Raw genomic sequence first — 18,595 nt, forward strand, 5'->3', positions numbered from 1 at the left:
ACGAAATTCAGAAAGCCGATTGATTTTCAGGTGAATATCTCCGTAGTTTTGTTTTTACACTCACAGGAGTGTTATGGCAGCGAGATTTTTAATAGCCGGGTTATTGGCTCTCTCACTTCTACAAGCTACTTTTTCTAAGTTAGTGTTTAATTTTCTATGGGACTGCTTTTCATTGTGTGTCAACAGGTGCTCTCATAATTTCAATCTGGCAGAGTCTTCAGATTTTCAGTTTTCTTTTTTGTGCCATCTTCCGAGTGCCCTCTTCACCTGGCACATGACTAATGCGAAATGTAGCACAATTATGAAATGTGAAATGTGAACAATTAGATTTATACCTTTAATGTCAATCTTAATTTAGATACCTTTCTTACAATCCAATCACACTCCCATATGACGTTAATTGTCAAGTCACTCATAGTTTTAAAAACGTTTTAAGCTCTTCCCAGTTCACAATCTCTGAATATTGCTTGATCCGTTTTTAGGGAAATTGATAACTGGAGTTCCTGGATAAGCGATGTTTACAGAAGATCTAGAATCGATCTTGAAAAGCTAGACATTAAATTGGATATGCCAGGTTTGTCGTTATTGTAAATCATGTTCATTTTGTTTTCAAAATTTGAAGTTCATTTTTTGTAGATGCCAAAGGTCGAACCATTCAATTTTGTATCTTTATTTCGTAATTCGTTGTCACTTGTGTAAAAGTTGTTTCATAGTATATCTGCTTATGCTCAATGTCACCTGGTGCTGCCATAAAATGCCCAAAACACTTGTTTTGATAATGTCACCAAAACCAAATAAAGTCACACTCAATTTTCTCAGTTTCTTCAGTGCCATATTGGTTTTTACTGAAAAATATACCAAAAAAGATTCAAAGCTAACTAGTTGCAGGTACCAAAGCGACGATTTCCAGCTTGCTTTGAGGAATTGAGAGTATGTAAGAATGTGCCTTCTGATCAGATCACTTAGTTTATAGTCTCTTTAATTTTTGCTAGTTGATTTTCAATTGTTCTGTAATTTGGATGCAAACATGAATGGATTCGAAAAGCACTTTGTATTGTTACACACAAAGCCATCATTTTATGGACAGTTATGCCAATCTGACTGCAATGTGTTTCATAAATTTCTGTTAGTTTATTGGTCGTTTGTGGCAAGACATGATCTAAGCACGATTAACAAACCTGCACATTACTCGCTGTCATTGTTTTCTTCGCAGATCTTGGGCTGTTTCTGTCTGCTCCTTTCAGTGATTCAGCCGGCCTTAAAAGGTAATGATTTTATGTTTCATGTCACATACTTTCGTAATATTATCCGTTGATTCTATTGATGTTGATGAAATGAAGACTTAAGACAACATTCACAATCTTTTTGGAGTTGTTGGTTCCCTTTCGAAGAAGCCGCTTGGTCGCGTGCTTTCTGTAGAAATGTGCTGGGAAATCGCTTTATCGTGACAAGATTTACATATATATTGTACTAAAAGCAAAAAGGTGTCATCATAAGTGCCTAGGCCTAAGCAAAAGTTCCTATGGTCCATAGGCTCTATGTTTCGTGCGCCTTAGATAATACTGCGCCTCTGCTTGTCCTTTTGTCTAATACGGCCTTAATGTCATATTTGGTAAGTTGCATTCCGTCTTCTTTCTCCTCTTCCTCGTTTGAAAATAGAAACCCTGCACATATGACATAAGGTATCCTTTTCTTTGCAGCTGGGCTGAAGACCTTTGGTTGCATCACTTTCTCCCGCAAGTCGAGAGTTCTGTGGAGGAGCAGGTTGCCGAGTCAACCAATACAAGACTCTGCTAGACATAATGCTGTCTGACCAGGAGGAATGTACTCATATTCCAGAGATTTTGTCGGTGGTCGAAACAGGGAGATTTGAAGAATTTTCGTAGATGCTTTCATCTAAAGGAGGGACCTGAAAATTTTATAGAAGAAATGACCTGTCGTTCTCTGATTTCCCTGGTGCAAATCAAGTCCTGTTTCGGATGCCAACACTCTTGTTGTTCATGTGTGTAACACCTTTTGCAATTAGATATTACTTTCACAAAGTTTTTAAAGAGGCCGGAAGTTTGTCATAATGTGCAGGCCTAAGAGGGGACGTATTTTCGTCAGAATTTTCGTCGCAGAGGCACCATCTTTTACCTTGTTACCTAGCAGTCCAGCCATATGATACTCTGGGTACCAGAGCCTCAATAAACCGGGGATAAAGTATTGTAGACCGCTTCGGTGGCAAAGAAGGAAGCTCAAATAATTATTTCTGGAACTAATTTCGAACTACAGTATTCTCTCCAATTAACGGACACTCTAAAAGGCGGACACATCTGATTAGCGGAAAAAATATTTTTCCCGATCATTTTCTGATTAAAGTCTCATAAAAAACTTTCTAAAAAGCGGACACTTAATTAGCGGACACTCCAATCAACGGATAATATTGTTTGCACAAAATAGTGAATTTGGCTTTTTTTCTTTCCAATTAGCAGACAGTACAAAACATTTAGGAGCCAGCGAACAAAAAAATAAGACAAATGAATATTTTTTCAAGTATTCCGACAGAGGGCTTGGAGCTTCCGACAGGGGGGCTAAAATGACTAAAATATGCAGTTTTTCGTACGTTATTTTGTCAAATTTGCTCCGACAATAACCTAAAATTGCCTCCGATGGGGGGGGGGGCTAAGTGCTTCCAACGGAGGGGCTATAGCCCCTCTAGCCCTCCCCTGGCGCCACCACTGATTACACCTTTTAGATACAAAACAAGGGTCTATTTAAACTTTGAAACTTATATTGCAAAACTTTCCAAAAGGCGGACATTTCCAATTAGCGGACACCTTGCTCTGGTCCCGACAGTGTCCGCTAAATAGAGAGAATACTGTATATTTCTGAGACTAAATAATGGAGACTCTGTCGCCCAGGGTAGCCATATGACTGTCTACTGACAAAAATCTCTTCATATCCCCCTTCAACCCTTCTTAAGATTTATTGAATTACTTATCTTCAGTTTCATTTTAAGCACTTGTTATAAACTGCCGACTAAATCAAATAAAGTTTTATCTTACTGTTCTTATATACAAATTCACTTTTTCTAAAACGAAATGTTTAGTCAAAGTTACGTTGCAATTAGTTCTTGCAGTTAACAGCGTCAAAAGATGTGTAAATGAAAGAACCCTCGTTGTAAAATAGTGCTGTACCAGAGCATGCTACGTTTCTAGTTGATAAGTATGGAAAAACCACTGCCCCAGTTTTCAACTCTTTATTATTCAAATCTATTTGACACTTAAGGTGGTGGAAAGGGACACTGTGACTCCTGACAAACTCTAAAAGAACATATTGTACTTAACACAGAACGGCAATTGTTGTACTTAACGACGTCGGAGAATTTTCATTCCACCTCCTGTCGCACCCTTTCCCGCCCTGTTCACCATTCTATCGACCCGAATCATGTTTGCTAGTTTGGTACATATTTCAACAGTTTTATTGCCACTGTTATCTTGCCTTAAAGCACAAAAATAATAGGTGTTACTACCAACATTATAAATTTTATTCCCGTCCTTTCAATAACTTTGTAACACACTCAGAAAGATCAGCTACTTGGTTTGAAACTGGTGTGTTTACTGTCTTATGTGTTAACTATTTAAAAACTTGGTACCCTATTCAGGCGCTGTTCACTTAATCCGAACGATACTTACAGACACGGTAAAGGGGACGAAGATGCAACCTCTTTGATAAGAGGGTAAAAGTACCTTTGTCATTTGTTTTCGCAATTATCAAGAACATATATATGAGTTTCCGACTGTAGCAACTTTTACAAAAACTTGCGTGATTATTTCGTATCTGCTAGAAGTGAACCGTTCATACGCTTATCGGAATGGAAATATCATTTACATAGCAGAAGAAGCTGCAAATCACTGTTGCAAATTTTTTCCTTATCATGAAGCTAATAGCCATGCCCCTGGACCGTGCCGGTGTCTTCAACAACTCTAGACCTCAAAGATATTCATAAAGAAATACCTAAATAGATTTTCAATGTAAAGTGAGAAACATATTACTTTATCCTCGGTGAGTATTTATAATAAACAAATTTATAACAGTTTAGGTATTGTGATGTACATGGTAAACATTTGCCTTATCAAATTCATCCAGAAATCCTGTCGTTTTTTGACTCTCTCTTTCTCTTCTGTCGAAAACTAAAAGAAAGTTCTTATGTTGATGCACAAGGTAAGGTAAGAGCTGAGACATACTTGTAAAGCTTTTCACTGCATCGACCAGTTTCTTAATTCTCGAAAACTGAGAAAAGGGACCTTATTTCGATAAGTATTTTGACAAGAAGCTCAAGGGTAAAGGAAAGCAAAAGAATGAAAATTAATCAAAATTATTGGTCCGTGATTAACAGGGGAAGGGGGTCATACCCATCAGTCTACATTACCATTCTTTGTCTCCCCCACCTTCAAACATCACTTTGCCATGGCACATCATTCTAAAGTACCAGGCACCGCGGAGCGTTGAGAAAAGTGGGGTGGTCTGAAGAAAGTGGGGGGGGGCTAAAACCGTATAAAAAGAGACTTTTCTGGCAGTTTGATACTTAATACTTGGCATTTTTATCATTTGGCATCTAAATATTTGGCTAAAGCCCCCCCCCCAGCCCTCCCTGCTCCGCGGTGCCCGAGTACCTCAGTGAAGTGAGAAGTCATGCGATTAGGGTCGATGAGAACGGTCTTGCTTTTGGTACAATGTGTTTTTGCATTTTACGGGCTACGTTATGAATTGAAGATATACGAAAACAGAACCAAGGTGCACATACTGTGTGTTTATCAAGTTTCAGTAAGCTTTTGCGTTTTCAGTATTGCGTTAACAAGTTAAATCATCTGGCGCGTGGCGAAGTAGGCCCACCACACCTTGAATTCCTGATGCCATTTAAACCTGCAAGTCAAGCTCCTGTCATGATGGGAATACAATCAGGAAGGTTATTAATGATGCTGTTGCAAACGCTCTCTGGAAAGACAACATAAATGACAAGCAGGAGAATTGATGTTGCAATGGAGCCTCTGTAGCTAGAATTATCGGCGCCGAGATGGAGTTGTTGGGCCGTCCCTGATTATGAAACTTGCATCGTGGAAGTACTTCTCTGCTGTATTTAAGGGTAAGAAAAAGTTGGTAATTCAGAAAATTATTTTGAATATGACTTCAAGAAAATCAAAGTTTTTCAACGGTCCGAGTGAAAGTGGAAGACAACCTCAACGTCGATTATTCGTTTAAATACGAGGAATGAGCATAAAAATATATGTAGTGGAGTCAAACTCTTTAACTGTGAAGAAGAACCATACTAATTTTGAAATGGGAACTCATTGTGTTTGGCTGCGCTAATGACTATTTTTTCCAGGTATTTTGCCGTTCTCGTGCCAGTTTTTGTGTTGTTTTGAGCTTGTCTTGAACTTGGTGAACAGGGTACTCTCTCTCTCTTTCGGCTGGACTCTCTAGAGAAGTTGTCAAGTAAATTCCCATGAAAATGTATTTCGAAGGTTCACGCCCGAGTTTGCACAAGTTCACGCCCGAATTTGCAAAAGTTGACGCCACAATTCTCATTGTGATCAAAATTGAGTACATATTTGTTTTCACGCAAAGGGGATAGGACTGCACACATACGTGCTGTTTTCCACTTTTTATCAGAAATATTGTCCTTCTAGAAAATCCACAAAGTTAAGAAAACATTGCTTGATATCAAACTCAAACCTTTTCGGCCGTCGTTGATATGAAGGGTTTGGGAGGGTGGGTTGTGCGTCGTGCGTCGTGAAATGGTCGAATTCGTTTTCTTTCGAGTGGATTGTCGACTGTTCCGTTTTATCGTGTTTCGTGATCTACAATCCCGGATAAAAATAGTTGAGACTTTTTAGGAAGACTTTATGTTCTTGAAAAATTACTTCCCCCCTCCCCCAATTCAATTCAATGTTGAATGCATGATTTGGTAGCAAAAATGATAGAACTACATACTAATCCAACATTGCTTCGGGGGAAAGGGAGGGATTCGAATTTAGAAGGGCAAAGTGGCGTTAATTCAGTTCAGTTCATTTCATTTTAAAAATACATACATACAAATCTTTTAAAATACAGCAACAGGTTACAAAAAATGAAATGAATTATATATAATGAGAGAAATAGAGAACAAACAAAAATATATATGATTTTATAAAAACGAAGGAGATTTGCATCCAGAAATTTCTTAAAGGAGGAGCTCTCTCAATAGATAGACTCAACATTTTTGTCCGGGATTGTAGTTTCAGTTTCAAGATATTCGCTTCACTTGCAGTAGAAAACACATACAGTGATCGTAATATTGGTCTCCTAGATCTTCAATAGTATTTCAGTGCACATTTTCCTACTTTTTTCTCTCTAATCAAAGCACAAGATTCAGTTTACACTTACGAATTCAAGTGTCAGCGGGCCCATGCTCGAATATATCATCCAATAAGTTTATCGGACCAAATTGGTCAAACTATATAAGACCTTGTACCCTTGGTACCCAGTATAAGTATCTATACCATCAAGATATGATAAGAGAACTCGGGCAGAGCTGGGCGTTGCTTTGGAAGGGATTCGTTCGAGGAGTTGGGAGAAGAGGAGACGTGGGGTCCTTGAATAATTACGAGCGAAGAGGGTTGGGCTTTGTTATAGAAGAGAAGGGTCGAATGGGATGGCTAGCTTTCTTCAATAAGGTTGGTCTATGGAAACTTTTTATGATTTGATTTTCAATAACTTTGCAAGAGCCATCAAACGTCTGTCAAATTCAAGCCAAAACAATGTAGTATTATTATAATAACAAGTTCATAAATATTGCCTGGAATCTTCCTTGATTCATCATTCAATCGACGTTGGAAATAAATGTTGTTGATGTTGACATTAAACATCACTGTATATTGCAACACTATACTTGACATGCATTTTGCATTAATTCGCAGTAAATTACACACTCAAGAAGTTTCCGTTTAAAATTTGTTTTGACTTCAACTTGACATTGTTGAAGTTCGATGATCTTGACTGTTTACAGAGTTTGTCATTCTAGGAAAACAAAATTCCTTGATCACTTTGTTAGTTTATCTCTGAATGTGAGTGAAATATTTACTCTACCTTAGGAGCACGTTTAAAAAATTAATTACCTAAAAAATTTAAGAAACATGTGAGAAACTATTGATAGCAAAATGGCTGGAAAATTTAAGAAAGTGCCTACCAGCACCGGACCTTAGTTTCTTTTAAGAAAAATACATGTAATGAAATTTAGATGCATTCTTACAATCAATGTTTACTTTACTGCAGCACTCCAATTGTAAATATAACCAAATGCGAAATAAGGAAACTTTTTAGACCCCTAAAAGTTGATTTCCCGGTAAGGAATACCATTCCAGTCCGCCCCTGATGGACCAAGACCAGGGGTCTGTGAAGGAGTCGAACAAGCTTATGTACCAGCGGAAAATTTTGACAGGTCACGCTTTTCAAAGTGGTGGAAAATGCTGATTGTTGCAAATGAATTTATTTTGTGCTTATCAAGTATCATAATACAATTTTGTCTAGTTCAAAGATCTAGGCCACGCCCTTTGTTCTGTCAGAAAAACCCTTTACAAACAGGGAATGCTAATTCTACAAAAGCAAACACCCATGACCAACATTTGGTTACATAAAAGCAGTTTCAAAATCACTGAGCCAGGTCATTAAAAATACTTATCCAAAATATCAACCCTTCCCCAACACTTTCTCGTCGAATTTAGACGATATACAAAATCGTTCCTTCAGAGAAGTGAATCAAATAGTGGTTTTGTAATTGCCAATTGTACGAGACTAAAATGTATTATAAATACTCTATGAATACTGTAACTATGAATAATATAAATACTGTGTTAAGAACAATGTTTATTACAACTTAAATTATTAATACTCTATATTAAAAATATGAGCTAGCCGTGGCAAAAATAACAGTCAGCACCTAGATATTTATAGGACATTAAAATGCGGAACCCATATGAATCTTGATTTATTTATTAAAGTAAATGTGTGACCTTCCTTAGAGAAGCGAATTTCTTATTCATTTTCTCAATTTAGCACGTTAGAATTAAGGCGTGGCCGCAAAATGTTCCCAAGAACCACATATTTTACCTTTGATTCGGCACTCCAACATGTGCTATAAAAGCCACTGACCTAGTGGCGTAGCGGACTAAGGACCCCCAACTTTGAAGCCCACGGGGTAGCGAAAACTTAGGGCCCCCAGCTTTTAGGGGCTCCCAACCTTTAGGAGCACGAAGCAAAAATTCTTTCTACGGCTTTTACCGTGAAGCTGGTATTCTGGGTGTCATGACACTGAATGGAAAGTCTCTAGATTAGCCTCTTCTGTTTTGTCTATACACTGGTAGTACATTGTTGGAAAGGAAACATCTTCGTCTGCGAGTCTTCCATTCCTGATGAGATCATAAACGCAATATAACTCACCTTCTGTGATACCAGTCTGAATGTCAGCAAGGAAAGTCTCCTTTAATCCATCAACAAAGGCTTCTTTAAGAGCTTTTTAAACCTTTAAGAGCAGTATCTTTTTCAATAGTTATGTCTATGATGGTGACGTAGCCATCTTCAAAGCAATTCTAAAACCCTCAATAGATGTAAAAGACAAAAGCAGGATCGCAAAAATATCCGCTTGCTTCGCTTGCAGGGAGCTTCTCTTTCATTTTTGCCCCAGGGCCTTATACACGCATAACGAGCAGCGATACTTCATTTGGATCGGGTCAGGAAAATGTACCCTAACAGCATAATTATTTCATTATGAATTTTGCTTTTAAGGGATTCCCTTTTCGATTAGAAACAGTACTACGGCCAATGAGCACATTTTGCTTTACATGTCTTCCTGAACTAGCATGTCGATCAACTTTCCAGATGAATCTTTTCAAAGCTTACATTCTTTCCGTTTTATTTGTAAATTGGATAGGAAAGTATTACTAATTAATGCAACCATTTTTATAAGAAAACTATAATTTTTTTCTAACCTTGACATTCTTAATAAATTTCTGCTTCGAGCACTACATTCTTAAAATATTGTTATCAAAGGAGATAGCCGTCCTCGAATAGAAATTGCGCTTTTTGAAAAATGAAATATCTTAGTCATGTAATACTATGTCATTACAATAGCAAGACAGGCAACTGCTGGAAAATGAGGCACAAATATGTAAACTGAGGCACATTGCATAAATGCATGCTATCCCATTGTTATTTTGTCGTTGGCAGATTGATACATTCTTTGTTGGCAGTTTAGTTGAATGTGAACGCCCGGTACCTTGAATGTTTGCCTCTAGTGCCTCCCCGATAAGCTGCCAAGTCATTTCTAAATCTATCATTGGCCTTCAGCAATTTCCACTGTTCGTGGACTTGTGCTTTCACGCACAGAAGTCTCTATCCCCTCTACCAAACAGACCTGTACAACGTTCGCTTCTCATTGCCTGCTGCAGTCCGAACAGGCCTATTTTTTGTTGACTCGTCCATTAAATAACGTTAGAAACACATAAAAGATCAGCCATTATAGCGTAAGCGAGGCTAAAATGTGGTTCTGTAACTGTAAGCTTCTATCGCACTGCTTTAACTATAGACAATGCTGTGACAAGATTTTGACTGGAAGATTGCAGCTGCTTCACGACTGTTTATTGGCTTTAGAATGTCCACCAACAGGCAATTTACCATTGTCCTCATCCTCTTGCCAAAGCTACTGTATTCGCCTTTAAGGCTCAATGGTCTTGACTTTCGGTTAATTTTCAGCGTTGTTTTTGCAATATTCTATATTTCTATAGGCTCACCCAAGAAATGCGTTTTTTCATTATAACAGAACATAATATTCCTACGTCGACAACTCCTGATCAAAGCAGTGCGTGTCTATATACTGCAATACTGCCCCCAAAATTGTTATTGACATTATTTGTGATTATGAAATACCCTAGCCAACGTGTTCCAGGCCAAAATAACGCCTTGTTTTTTAAGAGCGAGCAGGTATTTTCAGCGCAATGCACTATCTTTAGTCCTACATGGGTAATAAGAAACCCTAATAGCCAATTTTCTTAGCTTGACCCAAATTGTTACAACATCAGTGGCGTAGTGTCCGGGTATTCAAGGTATCCAGTGAATACTATGAGATTTTTAGAGAAATTATATAAATGGAATGAAATTTTAGTAATCTAAAAACGCTTTGGTGATAATTGTTTGTGACTAATTTTGTTGCCTTTCAATATGTTGTCTTTGATACAGATTCAAAATAGCACGAAATTCACGGAAATGAAGACATAGTTAATGTGACGAAGTGTTTGGAAGCTTGGAAATTTGAGAGGGTAATATCGAAGATCAAACTACTCAATGTTGAATGGAGATCAGTCACGAACTCGCAGAGAATACCTTAGACCAGGGGTTTTTCAGTTTTTTGAGTGCTTGGCCAGAAAAACATAGATTTTACGTAGATTTTTTCGTAGGCCAATGAATTTTCATTTAATTATTACCATGCTTTATTAGAGATAAAGATAGACCGGTCAACTATTTCTTTATTCATAAAATCTTTCCAGTGTGCTTATTTACACGAAATAAGTCTTGGGAAGGTGGATGACAGAAGGGATCGAGGGAGGCAGTACTGACTTTGAAGGACATGGTGCTGGCTAGATGCTGGTGGGATTGGCTCAATGTGCATTACACGTCGGATTTACACGCCGAAGGCCAGGGATAACTGTTTGGTGGAGATTGAGGCCAAAAGCCTCCAAATGTAGCATAGTAAATAAACACAAAAAATGTTTAACATAAAATTTGTTAAGTTTACAACTTTTTTTGTTCACGGTTGAGTCAAAAGATCGTTGTTTTGCCCCCACTCTGCAATTTTTAAGTTGGGACGTTAATCTTTGTAAGACTCTTTTTAGGTCGAATTGAAGTGCTTGAAGTCAGAAATGATGATTGTTGTTGTAGTTATTATAGAACGCCACCAACTTTGGCGGCAAGAAAAATTTTAGATTGAACTAGTCTAAGAATGATGACCAGAAACTGCATCTAAAATTGATTTAAACGAGTTAAAGTTATATATTAAATTAATACAAGACAATATTTTTGAGGCAAAAGAATTCGCTGGGCGGGATTAAATCTCGTTGCGGGCCTCAGTTGGCCCGCAAGCCTCAGAATGGCTGCCACCAATCAAAATGCTTCCTTTCATACGAATGATTTTCAATCGGCAAGAACAACGGCCAAGTACGCCGAGATTTATGCAGCGTACAGTCTCATATTTTGTTCAAGATAGTCTCTCTTTGAGGTCAATAAAAACAATTTATGGAGGAGGAGGTCGAATTTTAAATCTTCGAATTTGTCAAAATTGGATCATAGAATTGGAATCTTCATGTTGAAATTAGTCTGTGCCGAAATTTCATGTTATTTGGGCCGTCAGGCAGCGAATTCTCCTATTTTCCTATGAGTTGGACGAATTGAAATTCGGGCCGCCCTGAGATTCGGTTTTTCAAACCGGTTTGAAGTTTCAAGCCGGCGTGAAAAGTTCATGTGAACAAGATTTTTTAAAATTGGCGGGAACTTAACATGTAAATCATTTCTCTGTGCGTCCAGTGTTTTCCAATCTCGTTGTCTCTACCTTTTTTTAACCTAAACTGCTTGAGAAACTTCTTGTTACAGCACCTGATTCTTGCATGTGTGAAAACGCAGTATTCATCAATTCATTCCAACCGATTTTAAAAAATCAACGTGAACGCGAAGGAAATTAGCTCACCCGAACTGAACTCAGGCCGGCGTGAGTTTCAAATAGGCCTGGGATTTCTCATGTGAAGGGCCTCTAACTCGCGACCGAATGATCCAAACAGCATGAAGTTCTCAGTATAAACTAATTTCAAAACGATGATTTCAAATTTTTGAGAAGGGTCTGTAGATAGTGAGATACAGAATCGATGATATCGACTCGGAACGGTGAAGGGAGACGGAGTTTTTCGAACTTCATCAAAACAACAAATACGATTGTATCTCTCAGAATTATTGAATGTTTGTGTTACTGCTTTGTAACAATCCTCTCTTTGGACCACAAATCTACCAACAGCAAAAGTAGGCTGCACATAGGTTTAGCTGTGTGCTGTCCTCGTAGGGTAGGCCAATTTTACAATCGTTTGTTGGTAAGGAAGGTTTGCTATTTGTATTTTGTGATATAGTAAATTTAGAAAGGCTTAAAAATTCCCTTTCAGTTCGCCTAGTGTATTCAAGTTTATTGGCCTGAGCGAAAATTACTAAGCAAAAAGCTGTCGCGCGAAAAGTTTTTGTCGAAAAATTGTAAGAAGTGCAAAAAGGCTAATAGCAAATGCCAAGTATAAGGACGGATGGACTTGCAAATGGCTCACTGTAAAGTTGTTGATCTCCTTTGACCAAGGAGTCATGACATATAGAATCTTGCATGATCTCTGTCCCGAAAATCTTCGTCATAAACTAACTGAAAGATCCATGATTTCAGATTATAGAACCAGAAACCGTGGAGACCTGCAAATTCCCAAAGTTAGGTTAGAGTATGCAAAGCGAGGTTTCTATTTCTCTGGTGTCAAAAACTTGATTGATGTCCCTAACAACATTCGAAGAAAAGAATCCATCGCTCGTTTTGAAACAGGTATTAGAGAGTATCTTTCGAACCTTCCACAGGACCCAAACACGACCCCTTGGTAGAGCAGAAATATGCAAAAACTTCTTTTTTTAATAGTTCTTTTTTTGTAAATAGTTATTTTGCTGAATGGTATCTCGTGTAAATATTCAGAGATGAAGCTATGGGGTGTCATGGTGGGCAGCTGCCCTCCAAGACTTTGCAATGACACCCTGTCGGAAGTCAAATATAAGAACAAATAAAGAACTGTTGACCCTTTGAAACTGTCAGTTGTGGAATTTACCTTTTTTAAAAGAACCAGAAAAGAGAAATTTCTGCTGCAGTGGAAAGCTTAAACGTTAATCGCAAAAAAACTTCACAGGTTTCGCGCGGCAGCTTTTCGCTCAGTGGAAAGTAAGCTTTAACCGCCATTATGATTATGTGCAGTTATGTGCTCACTATCTTCAATGCTGCCTTTGGGAAAAGGGCTTGGAATTCATTTCACAAAGTATTAATAGCCGCATGTAATGCCCTCCGTGAATATTTTCGACATTCTCTGTCAGCATGTGGCATGAAAGTGTCATGTGTAGCAGCTATTGTGAGCACTTTGTTTATCGTTTACACCGACTGAAAGGATATCATAGTACACTAAGTTAGCAAAACCAAGGAACCAAAACAAGGTTCCGTTGACACGGTGGTGGATATTTTTTAAAACGCCATTATTTTTATTTGTTTTAAAAAAGTCTTTGTCTACATTATGAGCGTCCACACCGAAAGTAAGGGAAGAAGAAAATTTTTTTACGCAAAGATAAACCTTTATTAAGTTTAAAGAATATCTTAGAATATCCAATAAATTGTTGGTTTTTTGAAATTTTTCCTCCTTCTATACCAGCCGTTCTGGTCCTATGAACCCTACCGACGATCCTGCGACGCTGCGCAATCCTTGGGGAGGTTGTTGTAGCCTCGATTCCAGCTTTTCAGCCAACGAACACGGCGGGAATGAACATCATGTTGGATTGCACGACTCGGCCATGGAGGAAGGACGAGATTGCAGTTTCATTTCCTTGTTCTTATCAACCAATCTTGGACACATCTATTTACAATCAGCTTAAACGCAAGCTGCTATAAAGTACGAAGAATGCTGTTCTGGAAGGAATTCAAAAGAGGGCGGTTGCAACACGAACTGGCATCATCATGAAGAAAATCTCAGCAATTTCGTTGCGGTATGTTGCCAACTTCTTTTCTCACCTTATTATTTTTGGCAAATTTGCATTTGTGCAAATTATGGTATTTTTAATGCCAGTGGTTGATTATGAAAAGGGAACCCCAAAATGCAACCTGCAAGCTGGCATTCGTGGTTAAGGTTGCCGGGCGGGCGAGGTTCAAACCAGCTCACTTAGCAGTGCAAAGCAGCATCACATTTCGACTCTTTCATCAGTTCCGTAATTACTGCATTGAGAGGGAAAATTGGAATAGCAATTTAGGAGGGCCGTTTCTTTACATTAAATGTGTGCTTATACTGCAGCATGCACTGGTCCTAAACTTGATGTTGCTGGAAATGGTTGACATAGAATGTCCAATGTAAGAAAATGAGCTGCCACATATTACAACCTACCTTGCAGCTTAAAAGTCAGCAGTTACATTAATGTTTTTAGTTACTAAGAAAGTCTCTTTTACCAATTTTGTATATATTTAGCTGTAATAACTAAATTTTGTCATTGGCTAGCAGTTTGATTCTTGAAAGACAACATATTCACTGAGGTTACACTTTTATCCCTGCAAAAACCCAAGCATGGTTCACAGGCTAACCATAGTTTGCAATGGTCCTACCATGGTTGAACCATGATTCTGACAAGTTCTGACCATGGCTAGTGACAATGGTTGATCAATGAATAAGATTTTGCCTGCAAAGAACTTAACTTGTTTTCTCTTTGAGAATGTTAATTCTGGACTGTGTAAGAAGTTACCCTGAATAGAAAGAAAAGAAAAGAAAAACAAAATTGTCTGTATTTTTCAAAACCTGATCATTGCTGTCCCATTGCTGAACCATGGTTCATTTCTCAAGTGACTTTCCATAAAATGGCAAATAAATTTTACATTGAATAGTTTTGATTTCACCAATTTTCTTTTGGAGACACATTCCCTTGTCCCTTAAAGCCTAAAACATTAAATTTTTTATCAATTTGAAATGTTTTATGAGTATTTTGTCTGACAATTGCTGACGCATTGCTGAATCATGGTCAATTTCTCAACTGACATTTTCTAAAATGGCAAATTACTTTTACATTGAATAGTTTGTTTGACTATTTTTGTGTGGTTTGGTTTCACTATTTTTTTGTGGATTTATTTTACTGTTTTATGGCCATAAAGCATTTATTTCTCTGAATTTGAAATGGTTAATGAAAATATGGACCAACTGTTGCTGACCCGCTGCTGAACCGTGGTCCATTTTTTAACTGACAGGTTCCTCATCCTGCTTTCTCCAAAACTGCTGGCTGCCTTTGAATATCATTAAATTTTAAATTTTAATGGTTTTAGAAATATATTGAAACTATCTTTTCACATGATATATATATTTATAAAATCAAAGATATATACTTAAGATTTTCATCAGATTTGCAAGAATATCAATCTTTGAAAAATATCTCATGAAAGCAACTGACAAGGTATCAGGGTCATAAGAGTGGATTCTTGGGTTTTTTCTCAGATAACTTTTTATTCCTATAACATGGTACAAACAAGCATATCAATACAAGATTGTCAGCAAATTGGAATATTCTATTGAAATGCTTCTGTACAATTGCTCTAACAGTTCTTTGTGGTATCTTATGGATGCATTACCATTGAAGCCAGGTTTTAAATATTTCAGAATAAAAAAGTCTTGCCAGTTTCATTCTTAGCCAACAAAACAAACTTATTATCTCAAATAAAAGCAAATCAGGCCTCTCGGTTTCTGGCATGTAATTGCGTGCCATGCACCTGTAGTGGTGCCAAGGCGCACATGGATGTGATGCACAACTAGCAATATTGTCCACCTCATCCATATGCATTTACAATTACTATTTTATCTGCAACATTGTCTTGTTGCTCTGTGGAATCATTTTTAAAGTACAGCCTTCACCATCTAGGCAATCCCTTGACACTATATAAATAATAAACACTGGAAAAATGTTTGTGTTGGTTGTGTGTGATAAAGGATTCACTTTCAATCAGTGTCACCCCATGAGCCACACACCTACTAAAATCGGTGCGGAGAGGCCTGCGATCCTTGTTTTTCTTCCCAGTGTACCTATTAGAGGCCACATGGTGTTCAGAACGTACATTAAGGCTTTTAGGCTGTTTCGAGTAAAAAAATTTTTGAAAAATTTCAAATTTTTTGAACTTTTTAGCAGGTCAGGGATCTTGGATTTCTTCAAAAATCACTAAGTCCTTATTTTTTAAACATGTGCATAATTTTCACTGAAACTACCCAAAATGGTGTTCCGAACATAAATTAAGGCTTTTGACGTTATTTCTAGAAATATTTTTTTACAATGTTCACATATTTTCAGGTTTTTTCAAGTTTCAGTGTGAAACATGCTATAAATACTCTTTCCTACCATTTTCAGATACCACTTGGAGGCTTAACCAAATATCTAGAAATGATATCAGAAAGGTAAAATTTTAAGCTTTATATTGTTTCACATAAAAATTTTTTTTGAGAAAATTTAAATATTTTTAACTTTTTCACGTCCGGGGGTCATGAATTTTTTCAAAAATCACAAACTCCTTTTTTTCAAAAAATCAGCATAAGTTTCACCGAAATGACCCGAAATGTCGTTCAGAACGTATCTCGCGGCTTTTTATGTTGTTTCGAGTAAAAAAATTTTTTTGAAAAATTTCAAGATTTTTCAACTTCTTTGCAGGTCCGGGGTCATGAATTTGTTCAAAAATCACCAACTCCTTATTTTCAAAAAATCAGCATAAATTTCACCGAAATGACCCGAAATGGCGTTCAGAACGTATATTGAGGCTTTTTAGGTTGTTTCGAGTAAAAAAATTTTTTTGAAAAATTTCAAGATTTTTCAACTTTTTTACATGTCCGGGGTCATGAATTTGTTCAAAAATGACAAACTCCTTATTTTCAAAAAATCAGCATAAATTTCACCGAAACGACCCGAAATGGCGTTCAGAACGTATATTGAGGCTTTTTAGGTTGTTTCGAGTAAAATAATTTTTTTGAACAATTTCAAGATTTTTCAACTTTTTTTCAGGTCAGGGGTCATGAATTTTTTCAAAAATCACCAACTCCTTTTTTCCAAAAAATCAGCATAAATTTCACCGAAACGACCCGAAATGGCGTTCAGAGCGTATCTTGCGGCTTTTTAGGTTGTTTCGAGTTAAAAAATTTTATTGGAAATATTCAAGATTTTCAACTTTTTTGCAGGTCCGGGGTCATGAATTTTTTCAAAAATCTCCAAACTCCTTATGTTCAAAAAATCAGCATAAATTCCACCGAAACTACCCAAAATGGCGTTCAGAACGTATATTGAGGCTTTTTAGGTTGTTTCGAGTAAAAAAATTTTTTTGAAAAATTTCAAGATTTTTCAACTTTTTTACAGGTCCGGGGTCATGAACTTTTTCAAAAATCACCAACTCCTTTTTTTCAAAAAATCAGCATAAATTTCACCGAAACGACCCGAAATGGCGTTCAGAGCGTATCTTGCGGCTTTTTAGGTTGTTTCGAGTAAAAAAATTTTATTGGAAATGTTCAAGATTTTCAATTTTTTATAGGTCCGGGGTCATGAATTTTTCAAAAATCACCAACTCCTTTTTTTTTCAAAAAATCAGCATAAATTCCACCGAAACTACCCAAAATGGCGTTCAGAACGTATCTTGAGGCTTTTTGGGTTGTTTCGAGTAAAAAAAAATTTTTAAAAAATTTCAGGATTTTTCAACTTTTTTGCAGGTCCGGGGTCATGAATTTTTTCAAAAATCACCAACCATTTTTTTTCAAAAAATCAGCATTATTTTCACCGAAACAACCCGAAATGGCATTCAGAAGGTATCTTGCGGCTTTTTAGGTTGTTTCGAGTAAAAAAATTTTTTTGAAAAATTTCAAGATTTTTCAACTTTTTTGCAGGTCCGGGGTCAGGACTTTTTTCAAAAATCACAAAGTCCTTGTTTTCAAAAAATCAGCATAAATTTCACCAAAACGACCTGAAATAGCGTTCAGAACGTATCTTGCGGCTTTTTAGGTTGTTTCGTGTAAAAAAAAATTTTTGAAAAATTTCAAGCTTTTTCAACTTTTTTGCAGGTCCGGGGTCAGGAATTTTTTCGAAAATCACCAACTTCTTATTTTCAAAAAATCAGCATAAATTTAACCGAAACGACCCGAAATGGCGTTCAGAACGTATCTTGAGGTTTTTAGGTTGTTTCGAGTAAAAAAATTTTTTTGAAAAATTTCAAGATTTTTCAACTTTTTTGCAGGTCCGGGGTCATGAATTTTTTCAAAAATCACCAACTCCTTATTTTCAAAAAATCAAGATAAATTTAACCGAAACGACCCGAAATGGCGTTCGAAACGTATCTTGAGGCTTTTTAGGTTGTTTCGAGTAAAAAATTTTTCGAAAAATTTCAAGATTTTTCAACTTTTTTGCAGGTCCGGGGTCATGACTTTTTTCAAAAATCACAAAGTCCTTATTTTCCTAAAATCAGCATCAACTTCACCGAAACGACCCGAAATGGTGTTCAGAACGTATTTTGCGGCTTTTTAGGTTGTTTGGAGGAAAATATTTTTTTGAAAATTTCAAGATTTTTCAACTCTTTTGCAGGTCTGTGGTCATGAATTTTTTCAAAAATCACAAAGTCCTTATTTTGCTAAAATCAGCATCAACTTCACCAAAAAGACCCGAAATGGTGTTCAGAACGTATCTTGCGGCTTTTTAGGTTGTTTCGAGTAAAAGAAATTTTTTGAAAAATTTCAAGATTTTTCAACTTTTTTGCAGGTCCGTG

Source organism: Rhopilema esculentum, chromosome 3, assembly GCF_057945365.1.
Source record: "Rhopilema esculentum isolate cy_ngs chromosome 3, ASM5794536v1, whole genome shotgun sequence".
Lineage (NCBI taxonomy): Eukaryota > Metazoa > Cnidaria > Scyphozoa > Rhizostomeae > Rhizostomatidae > Rhopilema > Rhopilema esculentum.